General features: G+C 36.3%; 1 long non-coding RNA gene across 1 annotated transcript in view; it reads right to left on the bottom strand.

Annotated features, from left to right (window-relative positions):
• Positions 1-22,749, bottom strand: part of LOC134798946 (uncharacterized) — a 295,916-nt gene that overhangs the window by 126,666 nt on the left and 146,501 nt on the right. The window contains exon 2 of the long non-coding RNA XR_010145290.1: positions 21,559-21,668. This is a non-coding gene — a long non-coding RNA (uncharacterized LOC134798946). The remainder of the gene's footprint in view (positions 1-21,558; positions 21,669-22,749) is intronic.

The raw sequence follows: 22,749 nt of genomic DNA, 5'->3' as shown, positions 1-22,749 counted from the left end.
TATCGCGAACATACATACACAATCAGACAGACTTTTTTCTTATAAGGTGTAATGATACAAATAGGTATTTGCTTGCTGCTTACCAACCCAAGACTTGTATTTTCAATACTCCATTAAGTCTATAAATAACGAATTTTGCATCTGTCCAGTCAGATCGGAGATAAAATTGTTAAATGCAATCTTCTGATCTTTTTTGGACACCTGGGTGCATCTCAAGTATCAAGTTATGCAACTGTTTTCTTGTTTTTGTAAGTTTTTGTGAACATCATCTGTCTGTACGTTAGCAATGAAATTATTGACTAGGTACTAGAGTCTGGCTAGCCAAAAATTGTTGACAGATATTTCGTTGTTGTATCACCAATTGTCTATGATTTGAAAAAAAAGCTAAAAGTCAGTTGACAATTTATGTCATTCATTCAAATTGTTTGCAGTTTATAAGGGGTTTATTTTAAGTAATATTAATAATGTCTATACTGAGTGAGGTTCGCAAACTATTATTTAAGTTCGTAAATAATTACGACAATGTGCGAAGTCGACGTGTAGCGTTATAAAACGAAAAACTGCAATGTTTACAACTTCTAAGCAAATGTAAACAAATTAGAAGGTTGGTGCTCTATAAATATTTTGATACTTAGCATTTAGCATATTTGGCATAGTACTTGTGTATTTTTTTGGTGATGCATTAATATTACGGTATGATCGAGCTAGGTCTTATTTACACTACATTTCATTTTTCGCCTTGTTACAATGGTATATGGTGAGAAAGTGTTAACATATGTGTTTATCGTTGACTGTACTTCACATAGTGGTAGAAATTATGTGAGCCGGCTTTGAGTGCACGTCAACGTATATTTAACTTATATCCTTAGGTACCTTACGTGTGCACAAAAAATCAAAAATATTTTCTAGTATCAAAACTATAATTCCTACTACACAAAGAGTGACCAGCCCAAGATTTTTTGAATTTCCCGCCAAACATTTGGGTAAAATTTCAGTAGCCAGACTCTAGCTTCTGCTAGTAAGTTAAGGCCGGCCCGTAACTGTATTTTATTTACGGTGCAAAATAATAAATAGTTAACCAAGGGGTGAAGCCTTTCAAACGAGTTGAACACTCTACTTTTCATTTCGAATTCTAGGAATGTAAAATACATTTGTATTTAAAAATACATGACGTTGAGGGACCTTTTAATGAACAATTTTGGTAAATTACCGTTATTTATGGAATGGGGGATAGATATAAGAATGGAAAAAGTCAAATAAATCCATTTTAAACAAAATTTTTATTGCTTATCGTCTTAAAATAAATAAATATATAACGTCCTTGTAAAATAAAATGCTCTAAAACAGACACGTATCACTTTCTGCACACTTCAAAGAACAACAATGACCCACTATCAGAGCGTGAGAAATGAAAAGTATTTTTCACCTCAGCAGCTCGAACAAGGGTACTTTGCTTCTTAAAAACAGTGAGCAAAATGCGACACTGACTGAGACAAAATTACATTCAAGTTACCTTTATAGTCAAATGTCATTTCAACATGCGGGGTCTAATACAAGTTCGATATACTTGGGTTCTATTATCTCTGTCCCTCAAGGTATGTTCTTACTGCTTAGGGTGAAAAATTTTGTGTACTACACGAGATCAAAGTTATTTACATCTCGTGCGCTTTTGAATCCCTTACTACGCTCAAGATTCTAAATTAGAATATTCTAAATTATTATAGAATCTTTCGCTTGCACGGGACTCAAAATAAGCACTCGAAGAAATATCAAACTTTGATCTCTTGTTGTACAAATAACTATTAAACTACACAATCACTCAGTACAAGGGATAAAATAGGTAGGTAATTAAAGTTCTAATTTTTGTTGAATCTGCTTTACCTTTGATAGAAGGTAAATTGTCTTATTAGAATAATTTACAAAATATAACAGTGAACATAAATTGAATTGCTTAATACCAATTCAGTTTATACTACTCACGCATTATGAAATGTACATACTTTACATGAGAAAATCAATATTTTTGTGGTCTAATAGCTAAGAAGAGCATTATTACCAATTTGATTTGATTATCTCTATTCTTAATCAATCCTGTTCTCTATAGCGTCACGCGCGTGTTATTGTTATCATATTTATTATCAGATTTTACCTTTCTGAATATGCCTCTCGGTCTAGTTTCCATTTCCACACGTGAATGTAGGTACGTATTTTAAAAGCGCCTGAACTAGGTTCATTCAGAGCAAACTCTGTCGTATCCGTACGGTCAACGTGTGAAATACCTACACTAGTCTTATTTATGTTACTACCCTAAACTAGTTTAGGTACCTAGGAAGTACTACTCTATGGACTACGCTCACTCACTGCTGATCACTGTGATGCAGTTCGCTGTTATGCTCTATGTACTCTATGGTACTAGCTCTGTTCCCATGTCTACTATATACTTATATAGTCGCTCTAACTAAATGAGTGAGATTAAATCCTGATAAAACTGTAATAAAATAAAATAAATAAAAAAGCCTTTAATCTATCATAAAACACTTTACAATTTAAAAATACTACATTAAACTTAAAAATATTGTACTGTGATTTTTGGATTATAAAACTAACTTAAAATATAAAACTAAAATCTAAAACGCGTACTACATTATTTAAAGTTTTTCACTACATAATGTTTATTTACAAATTCTACTTCTATTAAACACGTTTGTTTATGAAAGTCGCCTGAGCGGCGTAGGCCTCCCCCGTTTCTCTCCAATCCTCTCTGTCCATAGCCCGTCTTCTCCATGTTGGTCCACATACTTCGCGGAACACGTCTTCCCAACGTTTCCTGGGTCTACCTCTTTTCCTGTGGCCGTTGCGAGGTGTCCAGTCTGTCACTGTACCGGTTTTAAAATAGGACAATTAAGACATTGTTGTTCTTTGTCAGTCTTACAATTTGTAAATAGCAAAATTGCTGGTAAGCAAAGTTTTAAGGAAATAGTCTAATCCTAATGGTAAAGGTTATTTAAATATCCTAATCCTGAACAATCACTACACCTTATAAAACAAAGTTCCCCGCCGTGTCTATCTGTTTGTATATGTATGCATTCGCGATAAACTCAGAAACTACTGAACGGATTTTCATGCGGGTGACACCTATCAATAAAGTGATTCTTGAGGAAGGTTTGTATAATTTTTTAAGGTTTTGTGTAATCCGTGCGAAGCCGGAACGGGTCGCTAGTCTTATAAATAAAATAAATGTTTTTACTCGGTAAGTACCATTTATTGATAATCGATAGATTTTTGTTAATCTTTACAAAGCGACGTCTCTAAAAGAGCTACCATTATCAAGAGGTCCATTCCATATTTATATCTTTTCAATATTTAACCTTACTAAACCTTACGATCATAATTTCCGTATTTGGATACATTCTTAATCTCACAATGATTAAATTGAATATTTATAACAAGTTTCATTCTTAACACTTAACGGTAATCCGAGACAACAAATGGAAGACCGTTGGTCGTCGGACCATTAATATCCTTGGTCTAGGGGACTTAACATCAACACTTTTAACTGACCTCTTGTGAATCTTATATTCTAGGCAATAAGGGTTACTAATTGTCAATAACATCGTAGATAGTACATGTGAACGAGGAGGTTAAATTGGAGTGATTAATGAATTACTATGCTTTAATATAACATTGCTGAGGGATTCTAGAGAACTGGCTGACATTATTGTAAGTGTTGGTGTCTACGATTAGTATACATTGCGACGGATTCAGATACTTTCCTGATAATATTATACATCGAATATAAACTGTTGTGAGACATACTAATTTTACGGTTTTGACTCACTTATTTTTAGTCACTCGTGCGACATATTTCGGAGAGCCTAGGTCTTCTTTCTCAAGCACTAACAGTGCGAGCAGCGTTCCCGACGGCCGCGCTTCGCGTCCCACAAATACAAACAATGTAATATGTCTTATACATATTGGAAATGTTCATTTTGAAATGGGGGTGCCTACCGTAAACCACCCAACTATACTAAGTCCAAAAGCTATGGTCTAAAATTAACTCGAATAGCTTCTTCAGGCGTGACAATTTTTTGAATGCCGTAGGTCTATGGTAAGATATTTTTATAAATGGAAGAAAAGTACAAGCAAGACCAAAAAGTACTTTAGTATTTATATTTAATTACGTATTGAACATGTGGACCACAGTTGTGAATCGACTGTTCGAAGGTTTTATGGTCCAACAGTCCAATATACTACCAAATAGCAGGCAGCTTATTTTGTTTATACCAGTGTTATCCTCACCATCTGCTACAAAATATACCTTAAACACATAAATACTATTGCATCAGTGTTTATATGAAGCGTTTACTCATTTAAATTAGTTAAAAAAATTATCAATGAAAGCTTAAGCTTAATCGATACTTAATATTCACACCTCCAATGACTACTAAAGTGATAAACCATGAATCATACCTAACACGTGCAGCATTTAATCTCCAACGCCCTTTTAATAAAACCACCTGACACACGAGCTCCACGTGGCCATTCAAAATCTCCCTACATCGAAATCTCAAAAAAATTTAATAAAAATCATCCCCAAAATTTCTCTTTTTATGGAGCATAAAGAAAGCGTGTTAGACTCGTGGCGATGCTGTGGTCATCTCATTGTGATTGAGATGATGTTGATGTGGTAACTGGTCAACAGGTTTGGTTAGACGGGTCCACGCGTGGACATTATAATGGAAAACAGTTATTAAATTTATGTTTTATTTATTTGTCGTCAAATTTTACCATACTTAGTAGTTATTTACGAGTTTATAAATAATTTGTTGTATCGAATACCTTACCTTGTCTCTATTTAGTTTCTTAAAGAGGAGGATTATATGTGTATTTCGTGTAATTGAATTTAATAAATAAACGGACGAGTAATATGAGCATACAAAACTTAACCAAACGTAACGAGTAAAAGTAAAAACGAGCACCGGAAGTTTCAAAGACGTCTGTCTAGGTAATATTTACATTCGCATAATAAATTACTGGTTCAAAATAAACGGTAGGCCAAACTATTATCTACAGAACTGGAAACCAACCCCACACATGGGAACGAGTGTCCGAATCGGACAATCGGTCGTATTTCATAAAATTCGGACATCGGACAAAATCAAACCCGTTGGGTCATTACTGGCCACCGACAAAGGGGACCAGGGGCCACGTCTTTACACTAAGAATAGTTCTTGTTTAAGAATGATAAATTACCTAAATAGAGTCGGTATGTCCATTCCCACAGATATTAAAGTGGGTAACAAAAGGACCCTCGCGGACCCATGCTGCGGTATTGAAAATATTGCGGAATACGAGTCTTTGTTGACATGCAAATCCTTTTGAGGGTTTTGGCAGAAATTGGAAAAGTTCTGCTTTGATGTACATTGAGATCCTAGGTCCCAGAGGTCTTTGGTTTTAATCAGGGGTGTGGATTGATTGAAGTACCGCTGATGAATTGAGCTTGGATAATACGGAATTATGTACACAGATTTCCGATACGCAAAAGACGACTTATAACTTGTAGTAGGTACCTATTTTTTATAAATATACCTACCGTTGATTTGAACTTTATCTGACAGAACTGTAGTAATGTTTGCCATTCATATGATCTCTGATATGATTTATTCTCCTTATTTATTTCTACTCTTTTAAGTTAGGTTATTTATAATATTAATATAAAAGTAAAATATAAAAACACTTACAAAACAATAAAAAATACATATAAACACATCATAAAAAACCTAACCTAGATTGCGGCCAAATATGATTTATTATTATGTTATAAAAGATAACAAACATTACATTTTAGACATAAGCCTTTGCAAAACTGGTTTAAAGTTTGACTGAAGGAAGAAGTTAAGATCGAAATAAACTTATTTCTATAAATATTTAGTTCATTTTATCATAATATGTAGATACTATTTTGTTTATAGGAATGTATTTAAGTAATAAATATTTGAAAACTACGCTTATTTCGTTAGTATATCGGATGTCTTCATGTAAGTTGTTACGGAAATGACAAGATTTGTACATATTTATTTATAGAATAGAATATTTTCGTTCTGTAAATATGTGATTACTTGATGATTACTTACTATGTTATTCGTTTTTTTGTTTTCTTGTCTTATTTATGATATTGTTACATAAAGTCACGAAATAATGTTGATGTTAGTTCATTACCTAACTTTAGCCAGAATTTCACTCAAGGTAATGTAATATCAAAATTTGCAGCTGTCAAAGTTAAAATAAAGAATTTGCGTAGCGAAATTAACATTCGGTTAAAATAGTAATTATCCATGCATTATATAATAGATAACCACAATGCAAATATAAAAGAGTTGGACACTTTTAATAGCAGCTCATAAAATTTGCTTGATTGGACATGAAAAAAACCCATTGTAATTAAAAAAGCTACCCTCTTCCAAACTATAGAAGCTTAGTTCATTATAGCAACCGTATAATATAACACCTGAGCGACTACGATTACGCATAATGACTACAAAGACTATTGTTGCTATTCAGCCACTGATATTAATAAAAAAGGGATGACTGGTCCTTTGTAAGGACTTGTTTACTTGACGGACTGACGTGAATGTTTAGATGTAAAAAAAGGCTAGTAAGGGAGACGTAGCGGAGAAAAAACCAACTTAGCGATACGGCTTGGTCATGTTAATTTTTAAAATAACGTTAGGACGGAAGGGTTAGTTTTGCCTGATTGTGAATTTTTCTAGGAGTTTAGGAATGTGGTTTTTCTCATGGTAGATGATCGGTGACCTTTGGCTCTAGTTGTGTGGTTTGCTTGATTGACGTTTGTTTGACACGCGCAGCGAGAGAAATTTTAGGAATTTTGGAGACGGAAGGATTCTTTGCTAGTTAACCCTCTATTCAGGAGTTGTTTTGTTATTTTCTTATTTTGCCTTGGAAAGGGTTATCTCAAAATCAGAAATTATTTTATGAGTTTTATGACACACCGAGTGACTTCGGTTAATGATAGGTAATAGGTACTACTTGCTCCATTTGAATGGAATTAAATTCTTTGTCCTAAGTAAAGGATGACTCACGCAGCTCACGCTAGACCGGGCCGGGACCGGGCCGGAGATCCGGCGCTTCGTTTTCTATGGAAAGCACCACGTGATCACTGATCAGCCGTCATAGAAAATGACATGTCGGACGCCTAGGCACGGGCCCGGCTCGGTCTAGCGTGAGTCATCCTTAACTATTTATTTTTACCAAGTAATATTTATCTAATTTTGCCAAGTTCTATCGACATTTACGTGGCTATTTATTTACCATTACGTAGGTACCATGGTGTCTAATGGTACGAGTAGCATTCCATTTCTAACCGCAGCTGAACTACCGGTACTGAACGCGTCGCTGTCATTGTCAATTTCCATAGTAAAATTGACAGTAATGCAGCTGCGGTTAGAAATTGAATGTTACCCTAAAGCTCGTATAATTTTTTATGAACACTCCTAATCTCCTATACCAAAAAAATAGTAGGTATAATCATTTCAGAACAATTATTATAACACTAATGCACAATAGTACCAATAGAAAGTAAACGTTAACCTCCGATCGAACTGATAAATCGTGACAGGTGCCTGTCAAACGCAACGCATGTTGTTCTAATAGCAACACATTTGACTGACTGAGACTAAAGCTTATACCGTCGTCATAAGGTCCAGGAATGGTTAATTATCTGTGTTGATGGTTGTTCGTGAGCGATCGTCGCAATTTGCTAACTGTTCATTTGTAGATAGTCCGATAGTGTTGATGAACTAACAATGTCAGGAATGGTAGTTCATGTAGCTATTAATATCAATGTCATGTCCTTGAAGGTTAAATTAGTAAATTTAGCCGGATAGCTTGCATAATCTTCATCAAAAATTTCTTGTCCACGTAAAGCTTCAATATCTTTACCTAAATCAGTGTAAGTTTTCCTTGAAGTAATCTAACTGTTAAATGCTAACCACATTTCTATATCAAAACTGTTATTAATTCAATTGTATATGTGTACCTAGTTATATCTCAAAGATTCACTGAAAAACTCCAGCGACTTAAGTCAAAAGAAAGCTAAATCTTCTTAAGAAAATTATAATAAAGAGCAACCATTGAAAAGTAGGACAGCATATCGAAATGTTTCCAACCGAGAAGAGTATCCCGACGATTTAATAAGCCATAAATTAGTATTAAAACCGCACATTCATACCTAAAAAAACGCTAGACCAACTGTTGCCTAATACCATTGTGAAGACGCAAAAAACCTCATTCACGTCTACAAAGGTGACAATAATGACAAAAGAAGACTAAACACAATGGTGTCCTTTATTCAAATATTGTTTGTTTAATACAGAGGTGACGGCAAAACAAATAGCTTCTCTTACCGTGCAACTTGCAACCCCATCGTCTAAAAAACCAAACTAAAATGCCCCCTCCCACTCCAAGTAAAAACTCCGCAGCTTTCTTTGGAAGCATTGGTGTAAAAGGGAGTGGAAGGTCTTCATATCTGGTCAAAATAACCAGATTAATAAGACCTGTAATCTTTTAAAAATGTTCTCATAGTTGTTTGAAAGGGTAAAGGGATTGATAGGTCTTTCTAAACTGGCTATGCTGTTGTATTTCACAGTTCTAATTGCCTATTATAACGATACTCGATACGTCTGCTGTCTGCGGGTAGAATGACTGGGTTTCGTAGGTATTTTAACCGAAAATAACGGCTTTCAGTAAACAAATACTTTTAGAAACTGGAGTAAATATTAAAATATATTATTCGAGAATATGGAAATGTTTTATGCAACTGTTGAAACAGTAGCGACTTTAAAGGTGCATTATATGTTAAATGCCCATTCAGAGTGTTCTAGAACGTGTCACATGTGTACCATAAAGGATTTTAGAAATATAATCGCATCTCAATATACATACGTAATTTAGAATTATCTTATGCGACTTTAAAAACAAGTTCTTCTTTCAACTTGATGTTTTGTGCAAATATTGCTTGTTTTAAAGTCTATCACGTTTTTACTGATACCTGGCCCCGTAGACAACATGCCAATGGCTAACGCTACGTAGCGAACGAAACGCAACTATCACTGTCACACTAATATGGAAGAGTGATAGAGAGATACAAAGCGATTTGATGGCGAAGCGCAAGTGATTGTCACCTTGGCTAAGCTGCCTGTTTATGCAGATCACTACTCGTACTTACGCATTCGGGAATATTCTTAGTAAGAATTCTTTTCCGTACCTATAGTTTGTAAATTATACAATTAAGTAAGTGCCATTCTCGTCATCGTATGAGTAAGTACATTAAAAAAATACGTTTATTACCAGAACACAAAAACAGTACAGTAATGGAAGGAACAGAAACAATATTATGGTAACTTAAAACTAAAGTATGGTACATTTTTAGTGTTTGGTAAAAGGATACCAGTCTCAACATATGCTAGGTCAGCATATTTACTGTGATTAGTGATAAGGGATGAATGTAAGAAATGAGTAAATGAGAATTTTTAAAATATTTCAAACGAACGCAAAGAAGCAGACGCCAAATCGTGGAATAATAACCAGAGAGCAAAACGACATGCGTCCCTTATTGTGAAAGCCGCAAAACGACGAAAGTTGTCATCAAATACGCATCCTTGGGGCGGGAATCAGTTTTAAAAGCCATTAGAGAGGGGTAGGGGGTAATTAGACTGCTTTAATATTTAACAAGTGCTGTCGCCGATTAGCGCCCATCTGGGGCACCTACCGCCTTAAAAAAGCCATTATATGCCCTCAAAATTTTATATTTTGTCCTCCAAAAGCGTCCGCGCGGTGTTAACTTAATCTTGCTGTTTTTCTTCCATTACCTTGTTAATTTTTAAGTGTAAAGTAGGTAAGGTAATCCTGTATGGGGAAGATGGACGTCTGTGGGTTAACTAATGGCGTTGCATTATTAAAGCCCGGCGGTGAAAGGGTTGGGGACAGATTATGTTATTATAGATTTTGGTTTTGCTAATGCATGTATTAAATGTATGATGTTTCTGCGTGACGCTTTGATGCTTTGTGGCCTTAGTTTGATAAATATTTGAAGGATGGCTTAGGCTCTAAGTTGCAAAAAGTTTCATAAACGTTCAGGAAATTTCATAGGAAATTAAGGAAACATGCATTTTAGAAACATCATCTTCAATTCATACGGAAACTTCCAAAATTTTCTATATTTTTTAATATGGAATTTTCACTATTTTGGAAACTTTCCGACCTAAATCTATCAAACTAAATCTTCCAATGGAAATTATTTGTTTAAAGAAGCTGTGGTTTTGGTATAGTTTGCATATGCATAGGATATGTGTCTTAGTGTCACAAAAAAGGCTATTAGTAACTAGAAAATGGACTTACTTAAATCCTAAGGTTTGAATTCTTTACGTAACTGTGTCAAATTGTCAATCTAACTGTAATGACCAAATGCATAGGTCATGGAATGGACTCAAGACCACATGTAAACGACATGTAAAGATCCAATATTCGACACCTTGTTGTCAACTTTATTACTAGAACATTATGATTGAAAATGTCGATTATTGGAGCTGTGTCGGGCACTGGAGCCTCTACATTACGCATTTTTATTGGTATTTGAAAGATTTTGAAAGTTCCTTCGTAAGTCATATAAGCTCTTACGAAGGTGGCCATATAACGCAGCTGCCAACAAGTTATACCTACCCTCTTATACTAAACTCTTATAGCATCGCCAGTTCTGTCTCCGTCCACATTAACCCTACGTGGGAATAACTCCTAAAGCTAATCAATCTCCAAAAAACTTTGCACAAAATTTGCCTACGTAACTTCCCATCATTAGATGACCCTACCCAATCAGTCACACCCCACAATGGACTCAAGAAGTTAATGGACATGCATAATTTAAGGAACAAAGGGATAAACAAAGGTAAAAAGGATTATTAATACGGCCGTTAGACCGGTCTGCGAGATTTATTCTGTCACGTTTATTAGGATTTGAGAGTGTGACAAAAGAATGTTCGCTTTTTAATTTTAGTGCGAAATTTAATCGCTGGATTGATGGCAGTTGTGCTATTGAGCAGGGACTTGTACTATATCTTTTAATTTTCTTTCTTGTTGAGGAAATAAAATTACCTTTTGGAGTGCTTTTTAACTAAGCAATTCTGAAAATTTTTAGGTTGACTATACGATTTGACAAATTTCAATTTCAAAAAATTATGAAACGACGTTTCCTGGTTGTCATCTTCGCTCAGCAGTAATCGGCTATCTTTACAGCTACCTAGTGTTATAGGACGTTGGGTATAGCTTGCAACGCCAGCTGTCACATGCGCGTTGCCTTTAAAAACTTGTACCTAGTACCAACTAGTACTCTCTTTTTTTGAAAAACACTTAACACACCGAACATAATCGGTTGAAAAACTTTTGCAAGGTACAACATGCTCTGATTCTGACTGATTCCCACATGTTATATTTACTTAGGTACGCTTACTTATGCTTGCTTATGGCTTAGGACAAAAGGCAAAGTTGGAGGCAGGAATGAAAAGTATCCCAAGCCAGAAACCATCCGGAAATGTGCTGTGATTTTTTAACCCTAAGAGTTCCTGCATCTTAGGACAAAAGGTGTCCAAGTCGGAAGGTCCCAAGCCAGGACAATCAGGACATCCGTGTGAAAACCATAACAATTACGTAACTAATGATGTCTCGACAGCTCCCGTGCCGGTCATCTGCGCAAACAGGTCACAATAGGACGTTTAGCGGTAGTGTTGTAAACGTTTAGGAGTTAGGGTTCCTTGGTCAATGGAATTGAGAGATTTCGAATGCTGCGCAGATGTAAGACATTAGTGAATCTGTTAGGGCAACTTGCTCCATCCCACTAACCCGGAGTTAAGCGGTTAAACCGTTAACCCAGTGTCAAGTGTGTACCGGTAACAATGGTAACTCCAGGTTTAACCGGTTAACCCCGGGTTAGGTGTAGGTATTTCTGAATTAATGTAGAGTTTTAATACAACTTCCACTGTATTTCAAGGAATTGTACCTATTTAATCATGCTAGAGATGCTGATATGCAAAGTGGAAATAAAGACATGCTAGTATTTTTGTCAAAAAAATACTTCATTGTGATGCTGATAACGATCTATGATACATAAATTATAATTTATGTACAGAATAAAGGAATAGGTAATATGGTATCAAATGTAATCTTTGAAAGTACCTATTAGAATTTCTTTAAAAAGTAGGTACTCGTACTTATATCAAACTGGCAAATTCCAAAAGTTTTAAGCCATAGAAATCATTCACTGAAATCTACAATTTATTTGTTTATTTATTCATTGATGAAATAAGTAACACAGCATTACAGTATAAAACCAAGGCACTGCATATTATCTTGGCGAAATATCAACAATTTTATGAAAATCTGTACGGAACCTCAGTCCACATATCGTTATGCAATGTGCATTTTTTGTGTATTATTTACAAACAGCAAACGGTTACAGGACAATTATTCGGCACCATTAAACATATCATTAGTGCTGTCATTTGTTTTCTTCGTAGGGTTATCATTAATCACGTCAAATCCACCGTCTCTTCCCGACTCGCATATATCTCCATTGCTTTGTATTGAAATAAGGACTTTATGTTGAAACGATAAAATTCATTTTCTAAATATAAAAGTGGATAAAATAGGAGGTTGAGGAATTATGGGGTAGGAATGTAGGATCTTGACAAAAGTCTTTCATAAACGGTAAGCAAATATGGGAAAGGGACAGTGTCCCTTTTGAAATTAACGTTTGTCACCGTGTCAAATCACAGAATTTTAATCGTGTACATTTCTAATGGTTTTTCACTTCATTCACTTTATCACGAAAACTTATCATTTGCCTACACCTTAGTACCCTTTATATATGGCTTATATTACACCTGACAGTCAAGTAACGTATCCTGTAAACGAGTTCGTAGTTCGTAGGTGCAAGCAGGTACTGACCTTAGAGTTAGTCAAAAAGTTTTACAAAGATTGCACATAAGTACTGGAGAAATTGGGACGTTTACATAGTACCTAGTAGAATCAATAGTACTTTTAATTCTGTGTATGAATAACTTTATATTTTTTCAATCATAAGAACTCATACTTACTAAAAACGTCCTCATTTGCATGTGGAACGTCGTCAAAGCCTTTATTATCCAAAGGAGCTTGATATTACATGTCACACTCAAGTAACGTATCTTACGTATCCTATAAATGAAGCTACAGCATCCCCAATAAGCCACAACTGTTGCCTACCCTAACAAGGTAACCGGAACGGCGTTCGGAATATGAAAATCTTGTTTTGATTCGACATTTCTCGCTGTCAGTAAATCTCACTCGGAGCAATTTGTAATATGTATGAAATTATGTGTCGACAAAACATCTCTAAATTATTTTTCGTTAAGCTTCTTACTAAAGTGTGACGCAATTGAACCAGCAAATCTGGGATTTTCTAAATCGCATAAGCAAAAATGCTTATTCAACGAGCGAAAGCAAAGGTCGCCGTTTCAGCTTGGGTTTTTTTCTTTCGTATATCCGGATGTTCGCGCTTCGCGCCTACAAGTCTCATTTTCCAACCAAATTTCGTGATATTTGGTGAGCAGATTCGATAGTTATACTTACATATAGTTTTTTTTATCGATTCAGTCTTAGAAAATGTTTCAAAGTGATAGAGCCATGGGAATTTGCGAGGTCTACAGCTCATAGAGCCACTAGCGATTACGAATGGTATGGTATAAACCCAAAAAGTCTAGATCTGTAAGAAAAAGCATCCCATAATTTTTAAAACAATTGTCCGACAATAATCAAAATATCAAATCAAGAGTTTTAAAGTCCGAATGTTGCTCAAGGTGCTCCTATTGCGGATACTTCGGACCGCGATTTGAAATTCGCCGTGGATTTAGGCAATTTACATAGTCATAAATACATTTGATTCCCGCCGACACAATCTTGAGATGTTGCGCGCAGACGGTTTAGGAACAGATGGTGCAAATGTAATAAAATAGGCTAGATAATATAAACCTTTGAGTTGTAACATGGCAAACCTGCATGTACAGCCACCGCGCGCACTGGCCGGTTGGAAATAAAAAACTAAGGGTTTCGTCGTCTTTTGTTTTTTCTTCGTAATTTTTTCCTTTGGAAATGTTGTCGGATATAGCACAATTCTGTAATTATTATTTTAATGCGACTGTATGGTTATAATTAGTGATAAAGTTTAATACTAGGGCTGCCACTAATGCAGGTAAAGTTTGTATAATTGTATATATAGCATTAAGTTTAGGTTTATGTTGAAATTAAACCTAATCCAAGTCTTATTTGTACGAAATGTACGTCACTGGTTCTCGTAACGGAATAAGGCTTGGGTTAGGTTTCGACTACAAGTCTAAGAACGTACGATTGTTCCAGCCCTTCCTTCTACCTTTAAATTGAAGAGCTACTTATTACTGTTGCTGCTTATTATTTGGACGTTTGCTGCTGAAGCTTTTCTTTACCCACGGACCTCGCTGAGCCTGCGTTGCCAAAGCTGATTCCCGCACCCGCGGCCTAAGTTGATCGTACGGTTCGACAAAGAATGGGATTCAAGAACGTTAAGGCCAGTGACGATATTTTATTGGTTTAGATTCAAGTACAGAAATTAGTTTATTTTATTGTACATATTTTCATATTATATTATTTACTATAAAGAACCTAGTTTTCATTTACCGCTCTAGCTAGCCGGTTACAGAGTATTGTATTTTAAAGAATTTAATAAACTTAAACTGGGACTAATTTTGGAAACAAAATTTTACCTGAATTTTTAATAACGACTGCGCTGGCTCGGTCACCAGAAGAGAATGGAAGAGGATCGAGCTGTGAGAAGACCTTATTTGGGGACAAAGACCTAAAAGACCTGTCCGCCCTCGAAGTATCCAACTAGCGTGATGTGGTGCAGAATAAGGCAAAGTGGTCCCTTGTGCCAAAATCTTCTTTGGGTCACTGAGCCAGCGAAGTAGGTAATAGTTTTAATCATAACCTGAGCGTGGGAGGCAACTAATCTTCGTATACAGAGGCATTGAAAATTTGCAAGCAGTACCTAACTATGTATAATAATCTTCCTACATAGTACATACTCCATATGTAGGATTTCTTCTCCTTAATTACATATCAATTTAACACTTTAAACTCTCGCGTTTTGTACACATATTTAATTACACAAACGGGTCTACCGCGATATAATTTCATTGTTTTTACCTTTAATTCCGTTGACATTTGTTGGGACGTCAGTCTTTCCGTGACCACAGCTGGTGCAACTCAGCTGAAACGGCGGAATTAAAGGTAAAAACAATGAAATTATATCGCGGTAGACCCGTTTGTGTAATTAAATACATATCAATTTATAAGATCTAATGAGCCTATAAGTTTAAGTTGTCATTTTCATGGTTTTCCGGCTCAAAGTTAGATTTTTCTCACTCAACTGTACCGTTACTTTTTAGCCACAACCGTGAGGGTGGAAACCACCCTTGGGGTTCGTTTTTTACCCGCCAGATAAGACCCGTCATGGCTGACAGTTGTCGCGTTTACAATTCGTCGACTGATAGAGCGACACCCGCATTTTTTATTTAAAAATTATATTAACTTGCAACTTTATTTTTTTTCTTGACTTCTGTCTAAATAACTTGTAGAAAAAGCACGAACCTCAGAACACTCCTCGAGTTAGATGGGGTAGATGGTGTGCCCAAGTTACTGCATGTATCATCATCATCATCTTAACAAGGAACAAAATCCTATGAAGAAACCTGGTCTTCAACAGAAGGATATGATGTCACGATACTCGGTATTGAGGGAACAACTGATGAAAAAAGGGCGGAGAGTGCAAATAAACTAGACAAAAGCATTCAAACACACAAGCACACACAAGACATCATCATCCCTTTAATCTTTATCAATAGGGGGTATTACTGCAATGTTCTGCCGTCAGAGTGCATCACTAGCTCCTCTAGTAAACCATAGAGTAACTCATGCACACTGTGCCTTAAACTGTTTTTTGACAAGTTTTCACAGACAATAAAATATGACATTGATGCATCAAGGCGGTTTGTTAACAAGGGCCTACCGGGAAACGCGACCCCCAGATTGTGACGGATAGTGGTAGTGGCGCCTCCTACGCAGAGTTTCGCGTAATATTCCCTATTGGAAAATGTGAATTTTTAGAGAAAAGTACATTCTTCTCTGAAAAGTCAACATGTCTCCAACGTTACGTCCAATCTCCCTGATTAGCCCCAGGCACTATAACTTAAGTGACAAGTTATCCGCGGAATAAGTGCCGGCACTTCGGTGAGTGCCCAAATGAAATGAGGACCGAATATCAGTGGGGTGATATCCGACGATACGTCTTCAGATATTTGGGATTTGGTTTTTATCCTAACTTTAGTAGGTATCGTCGTTCCAACAATTTTACCCAGCAAAGGTCATATTTTAGTGACATCTAATTATTATGCATGTGAAAGGTGTGCACGTGTGGCAAGTTTCCAATATGGAAAACTTAAGGATAAAAAAACTTTCGTATCTATATGAAATCTTTCTATGTGGAAATTTCTAGAAACTGTTCGAGTCATTGCATTGAAACTTCTGAAACCATTTAGATAAATAAATGGTCTATTTCCTATTAAAAAGAGAAAGTTTTATAAAAAATCCGTTATAGTCGGATTGAAGTTATTAAAGTTTTTGCCGTTTTATTTTTGTGGAGTGTTCTTTCTTCATTATTATTTATAATAATCACCTTTTGTCAAGGATGAAAATCACCGCCTTCCTTCTATTCTAAGTTTCTAAGATGTTTATTATTTATTGTGATTGTATTTTAAAACCTAAATCTCAAGACCCCAGCGTAAATATTTTACTTTAGCATCTCATGTGTACCCCGAGTTTGATGGAATAGCGGTGGCGTAAAAAATCACCCTCGCGAAGGCTATTCGAGGGATAGAGTGACGTCATAAACGTGCCGATTCGGTTTGTCTTGACGTCACTGTGCTACATTTTCAATCAGAAAGCTAGAACCAGGGGTGCGAAACTCTTGACTTTGGCCAAACTCGGCTCCGCTCGGCTCAGCATTGCTCCGAGCGATTATTAGGGTTGACACAACTTGACGTCCCTTTGCATGCACGACCACAGATAAGATAATGGCTTGAATTTTGGCAACCCTAAATAGCCGAAAAGGATAGTGCTATATACTAGAATGGGAGAGCATGATTCGATCCTGAACCGCTGTCAAACTTCGGTTTTCTAGGAAGTTTCCTTTCTGTACGGTAGTACTATTATTTATTCTGTGTTAGAATAAGGTTCTGTTTAAGTAACTTGATTTGATACTACTTAAGGTAGACGTCATAGGGTTCATCATATCTTCAATAAGTACACCTTATAAAACAAAGTCCCCCGCCGCGTCTGTCTGCTTGTGTGTATATGTATACGTTCGCGATAAACTCGAAAACTACTACAAAACACATTGTATGAACTTACGTTTATCTGACATGGCTATTTTTACGTTACATATACATTTGACGTGCCCCTCCCCCACAAAAATCGGCAGACTGTTTTGTACCGAAATTTACAGACGAGGCGTCTCCGTTTGGTTATATCCTCTAAGGTCAATACGGAATTTCTCGTTGGTGTGGCCCCGGCATTATTGCGGTCCGAGTTCACACAGTGGCAACTAAACGCAAGTAGCAAGCAGGTAATTAATGTACTTATGTACTCGCAATAAGTACCTACTAATCAATGTGTAAACAGGCTCTAAACTAAAAAAAAATGGAAATCGCTCTTAGCCAAATATACTTATATTTTGACTAGCGACCCGCCCCGGCTTCGCACGGGTTACATAAACCCTTAACATTACACCTAGACCTTTTTCAAGAATCACTCTATTGATAGGTGAAAAGTGAAAACCGCATGATAATCCGTTCAGTAGTTTTCGAGTTTTTCGTGAACATACATACACACAAACAGACGCGGCTGGGAACTTTGTGTTATAATGTGTAGTGATTTAATTGATAACAATTCTCACATCACTTTAACCAAACGTGACGAGAAACAAAAGTTAGAAATAACTGTTCGTAGTGAGTTATGTGTGAGATGTAGATAAGACGGACGGACGGACGGACGGATATCTGGTAAACGGCGCTGCTTGTACACCTAGGCGATTGTTGAAATTGGACAGTGGTGCTGTGGAGACGGTGCACTGAAAAATAATAATCAAAACTCATTTAGTAATTCAAAATATAATTGAACTTAAGTACTTAATAAATAAATTTAAATAAATTATTATTAAGAATTCTCATCTCAGCTCGTCTCCGGCTGAGTGAAAAGGCAGCTTAGAAGTTAATAGTTTCCATGTCTATTTCAATTAAATTCAACAATTAATTAGAAGGTTATTAAGAATAGATATTTAGGGACACAGTTTTTTTTTCTATGTGTATAAAAATTAAATTACATTTTTAACGTAACTAGGTAGCCAATACAACTTGTAACTGTAACTTTCGGTCCGTTGCAACAAAGAAAGCTAAATAATGAGGTACAACCTGGCATAATAAAATAATATATAAACTGTTTGAACGTTTGAAATGTTATCTCGATAGTGTAATCCAAAACACTTAGGTATAAGTACTTACCTCTAACCTATAAGCGTTTTTGTCGACCACCGATTCAACGGACGCTGCAGTGAAGGATAGAGTTTTATTTCAAATAACTAGCGGTGATCGAAGACAAAATGATGACTAAGCAAATTTAATGCATTAACCGACTTTAATCTTGATCCCAAGCGACAGGGCTGACAAATAGAAAAATCTAGACATATACTTGTTCAAGCAGATCTTGTAGAAAGTAGAAAAAAACGGCAAATTTGAAAAATGTAGGCGCGAAGGGATATCGTCCCATAGAAAATTTGAATTTCGCGCCTTTTTTTACTGACAAGATTTGCTTGATCAGCTATAATTTCTAAAATAATCTTATTTATGTATATCTAAATCCACTCCAACCATCTCTGAAGCCTTAACCCGTGCCTAATCGCGCGGGTGGTCGGGCCTGATTGTGATTGACAATCCCACGTCACAGCACACCATTCAACACAACCTCACACCACCAAACCCATTCACACCCCATCCATTACCCCTTCCACACCTAACTTTAACTAAACTAGCATTTTCAAGCGCGCAATGGATAGGTGGCGTGTTCAAAGTGTAGAAGAAATTGGAAGATGTGGTAGCGGAAAACTAACAAGTGTACGAAGGCTTTCATGGCATTGAGTTGCGTTCAAAGTGTTGCCTTTGATAGGGTAATGTATGGATGGATCGAACGTATGAATAATGATTTTTTACTCACGATTACTAAGTGAGTTAGTGAAGTGGCTATTAAGGAATTTTTGTAGTTGATGCGAACGCGACACGGCGTGACGTAGTGACAGCGACAATATCAAGTGCCACTGCCATTTATTCTGTATCATCATCATCATCATCATTACCTGTATGTAATGCGATCCACAGCTGGGAATAAACCTTCTTTTATGAGAGCTTGGATATAGTCCAGTCCAAAATACGGGGTCCCATTTAGATCGGCCAGAATGGGAAAACATTTTTTTTTAATGTATGAATGCAGTTTTCTACTTACTAAAATTGATGACATGGTTCCTAAGAAGAGATCGTCGTATGTCTTATAGTTTGAGATTATTCCATACTGACCGATCTAAATGGGCCAACCTGTATAATAATAGTACCTACTTTTTCGCACACCATTCAATTCTGAGCTCTTTGCCACCCTTGTGGACAAAATGCGACTTTATCATCAGTTATTGAAGAATAAAGGGAACCTTGAGGAGCTGGTGTGGTGTAAAAATACATTGTGTTATTTGTGTAGCTATACATAAATATAACTCGAACGTCCTATAAATCCATCCGTCCATCTTAATTTGTTTTATCTTTATTTCCTTCGTAAACTCTTGGAGTACCGACAAAATATATCTATGTAAGTATCTACATACTTAACACATCTTGTTTACCGTAATATCCTTTAAACTTCGGTACTAAGCCGACGTTGTCTATTGCTCGCTACGCTATAGTATAACTCGAACACATATTGAAGCTTTCCTCTCAGCCTATCCAACGCAGAGGCGTCAAACCTTAAGCACACCGCATCATCGTTGTCAAAATTCAAGCCATTATCTTATCTGTGGTAGTGACACAAAGGGACGTCAAGTTGTGTCAACCCTAATAATTGCTCGGAGCAATGCTGAGCCGAGCGGAGCCGAGTTTGGCCGAAGCCAGGAGTTTCGCACCCCTGCTATTGCTCGCTATGCTATAGAACACACATATCGAACACATATTGAAGCCTTCTCAGCCTATCCAACGCAGGGGCGTCAAACCTTCGGCACAGCGCACCTCCGCACATAAGTACAAATCAATCGCACAGCGCGGGGTCGAGGGTCGCGACCTGTGACCTCATTGGACGACCTTTGCCCCGCCCCCGCTGAAACTGAAAAAGATGGCATGAGGATGTATACCAATGGTGGTTTAGATAAGTGTGTAGGTAATTGTGATAAGGCGGTATATACAGCGAGTTTTCATGTGGGTGTGTGGAACAATTAGTAAAATGATTCATTAAAGTTATTCTTACCTAAACACTTCGTACCATTTTCTTGTTTTGTATCGAAAAAAATAATATTAACTCATTTGCTGGAGGAATTGCTGCTCGTACGAGATAAAACTGGCTATCAATGGCTTTAATAATGTAGAAATACTTCATGGTCTCTTTAACTTAATTTCTTGTTACTCAAAAAATGATCGATCATATATTATAATAGAAGTAGAACTATTTGAAAATCAACGGAAATGTACAAAAAAATAGGTACTTTAAAAGTGAAATTAAAAAGATCTTCATCAATCGATGAAAACTAACTAAATACATCAATTTGTTACGTACACTTTGAGGTAAAGGGCCTTGTTGATGTAATTTAAATTATTAACGGTATTTAAATCTTACGCGTATAACCTTACCCATCGAAAAGGCCAACGTAACATACCTCAATATCTAATAGTGGCGTAACAATTAAGTTGTAGCTGTAGCTACCAAGAGTGTACCAATTCTTTTTATACCAAAAATCTAAATTTTAGAAAAGAAACATAGGAGAAATAATATAGCGTGTACGTAAAAACTAGGAAAGTCAAATCCTGAACTTTAATTACACCCCAAGCAAACTAGAACTTGGCACCCATATATGTAGATCTCAATTCTTTTTCCGGCGAATAGTCTTAATATTGAACTTGGCTCTCATTACATATTTGTGTTTTTGATGGGATTTAAATTACTTTAAAAAACAAAATATAGCCCAAGTTCTAAACTAAATATATGGGCTTTGATAGGGGTCTCCAAACTACTGGTCATTGGTCCTGCCAAGCCGACCCTTAAAAAGAATCAAATTTTAAGCAAACCAAAAGGAAACGGTGACCTGACCGTGGATCATGTGCCAAAAAGATTGCTGACGCCTAACCCCCTTCATAAAACTTTACGGGCCTGATTTAGTTAAATTATGTTTTATCCCTTTCTTACAAATACATAAGTCAAAATGACAGATAAAGACAAACGATTATTAGCTAATTGACGCTTGTAGCGCGTTTATGTATAAGGGGGTTAGTACACAACAAAAACCGCCTATATTTAGTGTAAGTATCTATATCTGGCCCCTATTTCACCAACGTGACAGGTGCGACAATTCGACAAGTCTCATAGTTGATGACGTCACAGGCATCCATGGGCTACGGTTATCGCTTACCATCGGGCGGGCCGTAATCCTGTTTGTCACCATCATTGTATTATTTAAAAAAACTTTATTATATTGGCAAAAAACAGGTACCTATTTCTCTTGCGATGTTTATGATGACAATGATGACAATTGTCACAAGATTTCAAAGAACTTTCAGTAATTCTTGACAGGAAATGAGTTCTGTGTCGGAATTTCGTGACAATTTTCGTATTTCTTGTGACAATTGTCATTAGCTTCGCAAAATTATCATCTTTGACATGTAAACCGGTTTTATCATATAAATGACTATGACTATGATGGTAAGCGGTTACCGTAGCCTATGGAGGCCTGTGACGTCAGTAACAGTGATGTCGACAATTGTCGGACCTGTCACGTTGGTGAAATAGGGCCCAGGTAAGTATCTACTGTATTCAAATACACAAAATATTATCCATAAATGTCACTCTTCCAATGATAATAATAACATAATAACAATAATTGTAACTTAATTTATCTAATTTAATTTCCATTTTTGACGTGTAATATGTAATTATATTATAAATAAATGAGTATGAGTATGAGTATGAGATACAACTCTCACGTCAAATTCCGCCGGTTTGAGCAGCACTGCATGTCAAAAAAATGGACATAGGTAGACCCGAAAAACGTTACCCATCCTTCAATCTTCTTCTTCTTCCTCGCGTTGTTCCGGCATTTTGCCACAGCTCATGGGAGCCAGCGGTCCGCTTGACAACTAATCCCAAGAATTGGCATAGGCACTAGTTTTTACGAAAGCGACTGCCATCTGACCTTCCAACCCAGAGGGTAAACTAGGCCTTATTGGGATTAGTCCGGTTTCCTCACGATGTTTTCCTTCATCGAAAAGCGACTGGTAAATATCAAATGATATTTCGTACATAAGTTCCGAAAAA

This window comes from Cydia splendana, chromosome 17, assembly GCF_910591565.1.
Source record: "Cydia splendana chromosome 17, ilCydSple1.2, whole genome shotgun sequence".
NCBI lineage: Eukaryota > Metazoa > Arthropoda > Insecta > Lepidoptera > Tortricidae > Cydia > Cydia splendana.
The sequence above is the reverse complement of the archived record's forward strand: the minus strand, read 5'-3'. Positions and strand labels throughout refer to the sequence as shown.